We start from the raw sequence: 12,899 nt of genomic DNA on the forward strand, positions 1-12,899 counted from the left end.
GAAAAAGTATAATATTCTATTTTCAGATTTAAAAAGTAAATAAATCATGTAAGTATACACTGGAAGATGGCGTGATTATAAGAAGACTATTAGTCATAAAAGTATATGTCTCTAATAAGAGTTAATTTGAAGTTAAGTTGCCTTGCGACAAATGCATGCCCAGAAAAATCCAGTGCTGCCCACACATTGCTCTAAGTAAGAATGTACCTAATGCATTATGCTTAGTTTGAACTTCGCAATTTAAGGATCAAATTGAAATTTTAAAAAGTGTGTGCAAAGATATATAAATAGAATGATAAAGCTTTGGAATATTAGGATATGGGAGAAGAGTTGGAAAGTTAGAGAAATGAAAAATGCTTACCTGTAGAAAAAGAAGCATGATGGAAAGGGAATGGATTGCCATCTTTAAATTTCATATATCTCTCCAGACAGCAAATCTACAATGAATGCAAAATACATAATGAAAAGGTAGTCAGATTTTTATTTTAATCTGCTGAGTGTCATGTAGAGGCTAAACACTGAATTGGAATACCTTAATTGCAATATTGAAGTAGAAGTAGGATATTGAACTAGATTATTTCTAAGACACTTTTCAAGTCATGAGTCTAAGATAATTTAAATATTTAGCTACAGCTCAATTTTCCATTGTCCTTTTATTTTAGGATTTCATTGTTTTTATTTTAGCTAGAAAGAATAGTAAATATATTTTTGTGTTAAATATTTGTTCTAAGTAGTGTTTTCAAATGTACATTAATGGAGCATAGATTTTTCAGAGGTAAAAAAGTTTTCTAATAAATTAATGAGTCACTAAAATGTATGAATGCCTACAAGGTGTTCATCAATTATATAATCAATCATAATCGAAGGTGCACTTTGGTTTCACATATAAGTTTCCTTCCTAATATAAGCATTGGTCTAATTGTGGAGATGGGATATAGTTAACATAGCTAAATAATAAATCTATGAACAATAGCAAATACTTCACGTTTGATTTTTTGCCATTTTCCCACTTTTAACAACAACATTTATCATATTTATATAATATCAAGAAAAGTACTATTTTAAAAACAGGATTACAAAACTCTACAAAATTTATTTTTGTATATGATGTGACATTAATATGTTTGGTGGAAAGAATGAATAGGAAGACTTAAAGAGGAAAGAAAAAACACAAGTAACGAGAGAAGCAACATGATAAAGACATCTGTAAAGGAACAGTCAATGACACGTGTTCCAAAAATCAATGGAAGAAGCAGTCCATTGAGTGACTCCAATAATTACCTTGGGCAACATAACCATGTTGAATCTGAATTTTCTTATCTTTGTAGGCAAGACATTGGCACTGATTATCCGAAATGTCCCTTTGAACTCTAAACATATAATTTTACAAAATTATCTCTGCTTTCACCATCAAGTAAAATACATTTCAAATGCTTTGCAAAGAAGGCAGGCTTTCCTCTTATGAAAGGAAAAATACATCACTGTTAGAGCTTTGGGGATATCTTGTCAACTTTGTTTTCCAGTTTTGAGATTTTTTTCATAATAGCTTCTCCTTTATTTTAACAGTTATTAACGTTTCTGCCCTAAAAATCCGGGTGCTTCTAGAAAGCTAATCATTATCAGACCTTCTTTTGTTGCTTGTTTTTTATTTTTTTATTTTAAGTTCCAGGATACATGTGCAGAAAGTGTAGTTTTGTTACATAGGTATACATGTGCCACGGTGGTTCGCTGCACCTATCAACCTGTCATCTAGGTTTTAAACCCCACATACATTAGGTATTTGTCCTAATGCTCTCCCGTCCCTTGCCTCCCACCCCCTCAGACAGGCCCTGGTGTGTGATGTTCCCCTACCTGTGTCCATGTGTTCTCATTGTTCAACTCCCACTTATGAGTGAGAACATGCGGTGTTTGGTTTTCTATTCCTGTGTTAGTTTGCTGAGTATGATGGCTCCCAGCTTCATCTATGTCCCTGCAAAGGACATTATCTCATTATTTTTTATGGCTGCATAATATTCCATGGTGTAAAAGAAACTATTACCAGAGTGAACAGGCAACCTACAGAATGGGAGAAAATGTTTGCCATCTATCCATCTGACAAAGGTCAAATATCTGTAATCTACAAGGAACTTAACAAAATTTACAAGAAAAAAACAAACAACACCATCAAAAAGTGGGAGAAGGATATAAACAGATGGTTCTCAAAACAAAACATTTATGTGGCAACAAACGTGAAAAAAAGCTCATCGTCACTGGTCATTAGAGAAATGCAAATCAAAACCACAATGAGATACCATCTCATGCCAGTCAGAAAGGTGATTATTAAAGTCAGGAAAAAATAGATGCTGGCAAGGCTACGGAGAAATAGGGACGCTTTTACACATTTGTGGGAGTGTAAATTAGTTCAACTACTGTGGAAGACAGTGTGGCGATTCCTCAAGGATCTAGAACCAGAAATACCATTTGACCCAGCAATTCCATTACCGGGTATATACCCAAAGGATTATAAAACATTCTACTATAAAGACACATGCACACGTATGTTTATTGAAGCACTGTTTATAATAGCAAAGACTTGGAACCAACCCAAATGCCCATCAATGATAGAACAAGTTTTGAGATTATATGTTACCTTTATTTCTGGCCTTTCCATTGTTCACTTCTCAGTCATTTCATTGCTTATTAACAGAGGGCTTGAAGGGAATAGACCCTGTTGTAAAGTGAAATCAGAAAATGCTGCTATTTGGTCCTTTTAAAACCGTAAGAGTATGAAACAGATTAAAATGAGATCTATGAACTAATCATGGTAGATAAATAAGATTTGGCTATGAAGACTGCAGAGCATCTTGGTGAAAATTTCCTTCTCAATACCTAACAATAATGTCAAAAAAAACTTTGAAATATAAACATAATTATATAATTCTTGACGTATTTAGTCATTAGAATTTTACCTAATGGGGGTTGGGTACAGTGGCTCATGCCTGTAATCCCGGCACTTTGGGAGGCCGAGGTGGGCAGATCACAAGGTCAGGAGGTCAAGACCATCCTGGCTAACACGGTGAAACCCCATCTCTACTAAAAATACAAAAATTAGCTGGGCGTGATGGCAGGTGCCTGTAATCCCAGCTACTCGGGAGGCTGAGGTAGGAGAATCACTTGAACCCAGGAAGCAGAGGTTGCAGTGAGCCGAGATTGTGACACTGCACTCCAGCTTGGGTGACAGAGTGAGACGCCATCTCAAAAAAAAAAAAAAAAAAAAAAGTATTTTGCCTAATAGGAATTTAGTGTTGGTCCCTAAGGAAAGCCATGCATTTAAAGACTGATTGTAATTGAATCCCTAAACTTGAAACAAAGTAAGCAAATGATAAAAGAATTCATTCTAAGAAAATATGACTTTATCTGATTGTGATATAATATAGAGACATATTACCTAAATATGCAGACATATGATGTATGTATTCATAAGTCCTATTAGTATTTATAATACAATTATATTTGAGTACCATAGTAACAAACACAGACATGAATAAAATATGCCAGTCTGATTTATAGGCTTATACATAGAGTAAGTCATAATATAATTTTTGAATAGTTCTTTGCTTTGTATGAGGTAAGATTTGGATTGGTAAAACATTTTGTGTTCGTATAATTTGAATGCTCATTAATGACAGTTCAAGAATTATAAAAATATTAATATTTTCTAAATGGAACATCATAAAAATTGTCTAATGATCTTTGTATGGCACCATTAGCATCTAAAATATGTGTGTGTATATAGAAAACACTTTTTAAATTATACCTTAAGTTCTGGGATACATGTGCAAACTGTGCAGGTTTGTTACATAGGTATACACGTGCCACAGTGGTTTGCTGCACCCATGAACCCATCATCTACATTAGGTATTCCTCCTACTGCTATCCCTCCCCTAGCCCCCCACTCCCCAACAGGCCAGTATGTGATGTTTCCCTCCCATTGTGCAACTCTCACTTATGAGTGAGAATATGTGGTGTTTGGTTTTCTGTCCCTTTGTTAGTTTGCTGAGAATGATGGTTTCCAGCTTCATCCATGTTGCTGCCAAGGACATGAACTCATCCTTTTTTACAGCTGCATAGTATTCCATGGTGTATATGTGCCACATTTTCTTTATTCAGTCTATCATTGATGGGCATTTGGGTTGATTCCAAGTCTTTGCAATTGTGAACAGTGCTGCAATAAACATACGTGTGCATGTGTCTTTATAGAAGAATGATTTCTAATCCTTTGGGTATATACCCAGTAATGGAATTGCTGGGTCAAATGGTATTTCTAGTTCTAGATCCTTGAGGAATTGCCACACTGTCTTCCACAATGGTTGAACAAATTTACACTCCCACCAACAGTGTAAATGCATTCCTATTTCTCCACCGCCTCTCCAGCAACTTTTATTTCCTGACTTTTTAATGATTGCCATTCTAACTGGCCTGAGATGGTATGTCATTGTGGTTTTGATTTGCATTCCTCTAATGACAAGTGATGAGCTTTTTTTCATATTTGTTGGCTCCATAAATGTCTTCGTTTGAGAAGTGTTTGTTCATATCCTTTGCCCAATTTTTGATGTTTTTTTTTTCTTGTAAATCATTATTGGTGTGTAGAAACACTACTGATTTTGATTTTGCTACCTGCCATTTTACTAATTTATCAAATTCAAAAGAATTTGGTGGAGTCTTTAGGTTTTTTCAAATATAAAATCATGTCATTAGCAAACAGGAATAATTTGACTTCCACTTTTCCAATTTAGATCCCTTTTATTTTTGTATTTTTCTTACCTAATTGCTCTAGCTAGGACTTCCAGTACTATGCTGAATTGTAATGATGAAAGTGAGCATCCTTGTCTTGTTTCTTCTTTCCAAGAATGCTCTTGGCTTTTCCCTATTCAGCATGGTGTTGGCTGTGGGCTTGTTGAATATGGCCTTAGTTATTCTAAGATTTGCGCCTTCTATGCCTAGTTTGTTGAGAGTTTTTATCATGAAGGGATGATGAATTCTATCAAATACTTTTTCTGCATCTATTGAGGTAACTATATGGTTTTGTCTTTCATTCTGTTTATATGATGTATCACATTTATTGGTTTGCAGATGTGGAACTCTCCTTACATGTCTAGTATAAAGCCCACTTAATTATGGTGTATTATCTTTTTGATATGCTGTTGGATTTGGATTGCTCATATTTTGTTGAGGATAGTTGCATCTGTGTTTATCAGTGATATTGACCTGTAGATTTCTTTTTTCATCATGCCCTTTTCTAGTTTTCATATAATGATGTTACTGGCCTCGTGGCATTAGCTAGGGAGAATTTCCTTCTATTTTTGGAACAAGATTCTTAACTACAACTAAGCTATGCGGGCCTATCAAGAATGAATTCAAGTTCGAGACATCATTAAGAAGAGGGCTCAGAGGACTAAAGTTTGGTGAAGGAGAGAGTCTGTCAGTGTCTGGATTTTAGAAATGTGTTATAAGCCTGATCATTACTCTTTTATTTTGATTTTATATGTACAGTATTATATTGCTGTAAACACTGCCTTCTACATTCTAAAATTTCTGAAACAGGGTTGCAGCTAAATATTGAAGTGTACATTTAATGTTACAGTCTTTCTTTTTCTGGAAAAAATATCATAATACACGAACAAAACAAAATATTCTTAAAAATTTTTAAATGATACTTATACAGTATCATAAAATTCTTCTCTATTGAAAATGTAAAAAAACTTAGAAATGTTAAAGCTGATTATCACATATAAAAAATAAGAGATTTGCCTACTAAACAAAGCAATCTTTAATATAAATTCAAGATTACATTTTTTTTTCTATCGAGTGGGTGTGGTAAACACAGTAAGTAGTTAAGAATACTGTCTTTAGAGCCATAAGATGAAGTTTTAAATTCTTCATCTGATGAGTGCCTCTTAAAGGATGTAAGCACCATCTTGGAAAAATGCCCCAACCATTTTAAGTATCAAATGTAATATAAGGATAATATATTATTTCTAGGATTGTGGTTAAAATTGAACATAATATCTTTTGAAAAACAGTATAGCATTTCATTAATACTAAAACCTCAATATATGTTTAATTATTAAGATCAATCTGTGATGGCATTATTTGACCATGAATAAAAATGTACTTTAAACGTCTAAAGGATCATTGTAATATATAGATCATTGTAATACAGATGTTTACCAATACTTCATGTTTGCATCTATGGAAAAGAAATAGATAAGTTTATCTGACTGCAGAAATAGTAGAATTCATCAAGAAGTGATTAAACATTGAAAGACACACTTCTCATCAACTCTTCCTCCAGAAGCTATTTACGTCAAAATATATCTCTCTGTCCAGAAACATTTATGTCTATGCATTTTCAGATAATTGCCTGGACCCGTACTTTGAATTTTCTTTCTACAAAGTGTGCAATGTATATGGTCCCTGGTGAAGCTGTGATGAGTGTGAGTGAGAATGAGAATCCGGTACCACCAGAAACTGGTCTGTATGCTATACTGTAGAGGACAAAGTTGGCTGCTAAATAAAGAAGCATACAAAAAATTAAAAATTAAAACCAATCGAAAGGAGCTAAGGCAAGCTCTGCAACTAGCAACTAAAAATAACTTCTAAAGAAGGTGAGGGCTGGGAAAATCCGCTGAGACAATGTTACAAATCTAGATTTGAAGTAGAGAGACTTTATAAAATGCCAGTGGAAGAGCTCTTGGTTAGATAGAAGGCTGTTATGGACTCTGAACTAGTCAGACAAGTTAAACAAGTGTTAGTCTTAGGAAAAGGGTATAATAATTATAACTACAAGGTATTGAAAAATGTTTCACTCATCATTGAACAAGAAATACCTTAAAGAACAGGACACAGCTGTAATGTTAAACTTTGTTCTTTCTCTAGGAAGAAAATAAAATGAAATGCATTAAGGGATGCATGTGTGACTTCAGCGAACAATTTCAGCAGAAAAACTTGCCTGATATTAGCCAACAATACTGGAAATTAAGAAGGAGGCATTGTCCGGTTTCGGTGGCTCACGCCTGTAATCCCAGCACTTTCGGAAGCTGAGGTGGATCACGAGGTCAGGAGATTGAGACCATTCTGGCTAACACGGTGAAACCCCGTTTCTACTAAAAAAACAAAAAAATTAGCCAGGCGTGGTGGCGGGCGCCTGTAGTCCCAGCTACTCCGGAGACTGAGGCAGGAAAATGGCGAGAACGCGGGAGGCGGAGCTTGCAGTGAGCCAAGATGGCGCCACTCCACTCCAGCCTGGGCGATCGAGCGAGACTCTGTATCCAGAAAAAAGAAAAGAAAAAAAAAAAGAAAAAATGAAGAAGAAGGAGAAGGAAAAGGAGAAGACGACGACACTGAGGCCAGGTGCAGTGGCTCACGCCTGTAATTCCAGCACTTTGGGAGGCCGAGGTGGGTGGATCACCTAAGGTCAGGAGTTTAAGACCAGCCTTGCCAACATGGCAAAACCCTGTCTCTACTAAAACTACAAAAAATTAGCCGGGCATGGAGGCACCCGCCTGTACTGAGGGGCTACTCAGGGGGCTGAGGCAGGAGAATCGCTTGAACCCAGGAGATAGGGGTTGCCGTGAGCCGAGATCACGCCAGTGCACTCCAGCCTGGGTGACAGAGTGAGACTCCGTCTCAAAAAAAAAAAAAAAAGGCATTGAATTTGCTTAAGTAAATTTACAATTTATAATAATTTATGGTATGCTTTTGGCTTAAAAGAAGTGAGGTTCGTTTGGTTTGGGTTTTAAAATTTCAATTGTGTGTCAAATTATGTGCATGCCAATACTTTTTCTTTGTTCATAAATTACATTCTTAATGCATGGGCTTCTCGCTTTAACTTTACGCCTCTGGCTCATGTTAATGCGGATTCCTAATTTTCCACTTCCATTAATTTTAGTAGCTACATATATCATGACACAGTTCCCACTATCTCTTTATTTATTTCACTTCCCAATGCACCCTTCATAAGCACTTGCCTGTCTTCCCTTCTTCTATGGGGTCCTTGAACATAATTTTCTCAATCAAGCATGTTCTTAACAAACTAACAAGATACATTTTCATTTGTTTGATATACTTTGCTTATTTTGTTTTGGTTTTCCCAGATAATTTCTGCTTCAGGCCTCACTACACAGACCAGCCTGAGGCAAAGGTAAACAAATTAATGTGAAAAAGGAAAGGAAAAAATACATGGAAAACAGAATACAAATCAGCATTTCAGCACATTATCCTGGCCTTCTTATTTGCTTTGGTATCTGAGAGGAAAATTTCTTATTTCTTCTCTGATCAACTATTACTCTCACTACTTCACTTCTGATACCAAATGTGTGAGCTTTTTCTAAAAAATTCAACTTAATCCTCTGGCAAACACCAACTGGGTGTCCTACGGTTTAATTAAATTCTAAAACTAACCAGAGTTAGCACAGACCCCACAGGCAGGTTAAGAACTCAGTCTTAGAAGACTGGCTTCTATTTCCAATGTCAGTCACAAGTCTAAGTTGTCACCTGTGCTTCTGATTGACTGGCTATAAATTGGAGGTTCTCATAAACCCCTCCCCAGGCACAATAATTTGCAAGTATGGCTCCCAGAGGTCTGGAAAACAGTTTATTCACTAGATTACCAGTTTACTATAAAAGGGTACAACTGAGGAACAGCCAGCCAGGAGAGATGCATAGGTATCTTGAAGAGAACTTTCATGCTTTCTCAGGTGCACCATCCTTTCATGACCTCCATGTTTTCACCAACCTGGAAACTCTCAAAGCTCATCCTTTGGGGTTTATATGGAGGCTTCATTAAGTAGGCATGATCAATTACACCATTGGCCATTGGTGGTTCAATCAATCTCTAGCCATTCTTCTCTCCCCGAGGTGAGTGTGGAATGGGGATGAAGGTTCCAACCACCTAATCACATAGTTGCTTCTCCTCTCAACCAGCTAACCATCTTTGGGGGCTTTCCATAAATGGCCTCATTAACATAAACTTAGGTCAATTGAAAGGGTCTTGTTATGAAGAACATAACAATTCTCCTTTTATCTTTATCACTTTTATCACTTAGGAAATTCCAAGAGTTTCAGGAGCTCTGGGCCACAAATGGGACAAAAACCAAATACATGTTTCTTATTATAAATCACAATATCACAGTCTTATTTAAAGTAGGGTGACAGCTTTGACTCAAATTAGCAAAGCCTTTCCTTAGGACCTAGTGGGCCCTTTTGATCCAAAAGGTTTCTACTTTCTATTTGATTGTTGGCATTACTTCATGTGTTCCCTTTAGCTTCTGCATTCATATTATACATATACTAGGTCAATGATGAGTGATCTTCACATTTCCTTTTCTTTTCGTCATCAGAAATCTTACTGGCCTGTTTCAGTTTTTAGCGGATTTCTTGAGATAAACTTTTACTTCACTGAATCAATTTTACTCTTTTCTGCTACTTAATAGCTCCCATTAAAATATTAAATATTTTAATATTTTTAAATATTTGTTTATTTATTTTTGAGATGGAGTCTCTCTCTGTCACCCAGGCTGGAGTGCAGTGGTGGGATCTTGGCTCACTGCAAACTCCGCCTCCCAAGTCCAAGAGATTCTCCTGCCTCAGCCTCCGGAGTAGCTGGGATTACAGGCATGCGCCACCATGCCCTGCTAATTTTTGTATTTTTAGTAAAGACGGGGTTTCGGCATGTTGGCCCGTCTGGTCTTGAACTCCTGACCTCAGGTGACCTGCCCAACTCAGCCTCCCAAAGTGCTGGGATTACAGGCATGAGCCACATTAAGTGATTTTTAAAAATTTAACTATTTTAATCTTTATTATTATTTCCTATCAGAATTGTTTTGTTTTGTTTTTTATTTTTTTGAGACGGAGTCTGGCTCTGTCCCCCAGGCTGGAGTGCAGTGGCACCATCTTGGCTCACTGCAAGCTCCACCTCCCGGGTTCAAGCCATTCTCCTGCCTCAGCCTCCCGAGTAGCTGGGACTACAGGCGCCCACCACCACGCCCTTCTAATTTTTTTGTATTTTTAGTAGAGACAGGGTTTCGCCATGTTGGTCAGGATGGTCTTGAACTCCTGACCTCGTGATCCGCCCACCTCGGCCTCCCAAAGTGCTAGGATTACAGGCTTGAGTCACCTCACCTGGCCTCCTATCAGAATTTTTAATGGATTGACACTTTTGACCTTGTTGAGATTATAAAAAGGGATATTTTTAGAAACTTTCTCCTGTTTATCAGTGTGTTCCTTTTCTATTTTGTTTATTTGTTTATTTCTTGACAGATTTAGGGGATACTGGATATATTGCATAGTTGTGAAATCTATTTTTTAGTTTTTGGTTTCTTTAAGGGGTTAGTATTTGGTTGTTCATCTTCATATAAACTGCCTTCTTTAGAATATACATATATATATATATATATATATATATGCCAAATAACTTTCTCTTTGCTTATTCTTTCAGAAGGAAGTGTGTTTTTGGACCCTCATTATAATAAAGATAGTCCTTTTAGAGTTTTTAAGGGTGTAGTTTAAAAAATTAGTCTTACATGAAGAGGGAAGAGGAAGGATTATATTTTCTGCATTCTCATATTGATAATCAGGAACTGTGTTTTTCTGTGAAGCACTGCCGTATGGAGAAAAAATCCTCAGGGAACAGTGTGCTGATGTAATGCACCATCATTGCTGTGGGGATTAATTTTGATAGTTGGGAGTTAGTTTGGGGGCAAAACTCTCCTCTCTAATGGGCATATCTGATCTTGTGGAGAGCCTGTCTCAGTAGTAACCCCTTTCACAGGGCTCTCTGTGCCTCTATCGAGAGAATAGATTGCAGCAGGGCTTCTGGTACTGAAATTCACTCCACATTCATATTTCCGTCTTGGAGCTGACACATACCTAACCCCCTCCTACCTCTCTTTGTAATGGTCATCCTTCAGTTCCAGTGTCTGGCAGTCTAACCTGAGGTATCTTTGACAATTCTATTAAACTTATTTCCAGGTGGACTTTTCCATTGAGTTTATCATCCCACAGACTTGGCAATATTTTCCTTTATTCAATCCCTTCTGCATTATGTTTTGAAGAATAACCTCATAGGTTTTGTCATTTCCCATGAAAATTTTAGAGAAAGGAAATTAAAATGTGCTGGTCCAAATCATCCACTTGAAATGAAGTGTTTCCTTCTAGTCCAGTATAGCATATCCTGTGAATAGTAGGACAGCACTTTCAGATTTTTTGAGAACATTCTGTGAAATAATAAAATGTCTCCATGGGGCTGAGGTTTTTTTGTGAGAAAATACCACATAAATGCAAAAACAAACTGTTCCTGAAATTGAGATGTTATTTTGCATAACTTGCATAATAATTTGGAGTTTCCAATAGACACCAACATAACCCCCCCCCACCTAATAAAAAAAAGAAGAAAAGAAAATGAAATAAATTTTTCTTAGAATTCTACTTCTGATTTGTCTCTTTTCATATTTAAGCATAAAAAAGAGGACATATTTGAGTTATGTATTAAATAGCATATTTACATTAATTAAATGCAGTTCCATACTTTAGACTACTCAAATTTAATGTATTGATTAATGTTTTTCTCCATAGAATAATTACTAATTACTGTTAATTAAAAACACATTTTAGAATAATAATTGGAGGGGGAAACAAACTATATGCAATGTCTCACATTTTCTCTCTCCTACAGTAAAACGAACAAGAGGTATTTGATTGTTCAAATGTTATTAAAGATCATTTGGTTTTTAGATGACATTTACACCTAGCTTATACAAATCATCTATTGTTCATGCTTTAATGATTTTCTGCTGACTTATCATCTTATTATCCCTGATCTATTATTTAAAATAAGCATAAATGCCAATCTGTGACCAGAAAATTGAAAGATTGATTGTCTATATATTTGCTTATTGTTCTGAGTAAATTTTATTTTTCCGTATGTCACCTAATTCTAGAAATAAGGCAAAATGAAGCTTATTTGCTAAGGATTTGTCTATAAGAATATGTTTAGAATACCTATTATATACTTAGTACTTTTACAGTTTAACTCTTGGGGGCAATGATAGAGGGCATTTATTGTATGGCCCCTCATTTCAAAAAGCTCATCCTGTTTTTGTTCAAAAAGATTATAGTATATTGCTCGTAATAGTCATTAATACTAAGCAACATACTATCAACAATTAAATTGTATTTTATAGATGGTAAAAGTCAGAAAAGATCAACTTATAGAAAGTATAGTGAATGCTTGATATTCCAATGTGTTTATAATGTAGATATAAGTTCAGTTTTATCTTACAGGTATAGTAAGATTTGAATGAATAAAAGGTAAAAGGAGAGACATTACAGGAGAAAGGATCATCAACTTGAGGAAACAAAAACAGAAGATAATATAGGTGAGACTTCACTCAAAGAAAGGATAACAAGTAAAAACATGCAATAACGGGAAAAGAGGTTTTATTTGTGGGAGAATGCACACTGAGCATGAATCTTTGTCAGGCATGGTAGCTAATGCCTGCAATCCCAGTAGTCTGGCAACCCAAGGCAAGAGGATTGCTTGAGCCCAAGAGCGCAGTGAGCCATTATTGTGCCACTGCACTCCAGCCAGGGCAAAAAAGTGAGACCTTGTCTCAAAAAAAAAGAAAGAAAGAAAAGAAAAAACAGAAATGAGCATGAATTATTGATTATTAAATGCTTTGTTATTATTAATATCCCTTTATGAGTATACACTTAGAAAGTAAAGTTATGTAAAGCTATGGTGATCTTAAAATATAGTATAAGTATGTTTCTGACATAGGAATAGAAGCAGATTATTAGATGGTCTGCCAGGCAGGGGCAGGGGCAGACCAAGCACATGGTACTGACATATGCATACAAAT

The 12,899-nt window shown here is 35.9% G+C and overlaps 1 long non-coding RNA gene across 1 annotated transcript; it reads right to left on the reverse strand.

Annotated features, from left to right (window-relative positions):
* Positions 1 to 361: 361 nt before the first annotated feature.
* LOC134808045 (uncharacterized) lies at positions 362 to 7,228 on the reverse strand. The gene is made up of 3 exons (XR_010150099.1): positions 6,992 to 7,228; positions 1,852 to 1,969; positions 362 to 437 (listed from the first exon to the last, which is right to left on the reverse strand). It is a non-coding gene; the product is annotated as an uncharacterized LOC134808045 (long non-coding RNA).
* Between the last annotated feature and the right edge of the window lie 5,671 nt (positions 7,229 to 12,899).

The sequence above is a fragment of the Pan troglodytes genome, chromosome 13 (genome assembly GCF_028858775.2).
Source record: "Pan troglodytes isolate AG18354 chromosome 13, NHGRI_mPanTro3-v2.0_pri, whole genome shotgun sequence".
NCBI lineage: Eukaryota > Metazoa > Chordata > Mammalia > Primates > Hominidae > Pan > Pan troglodytes.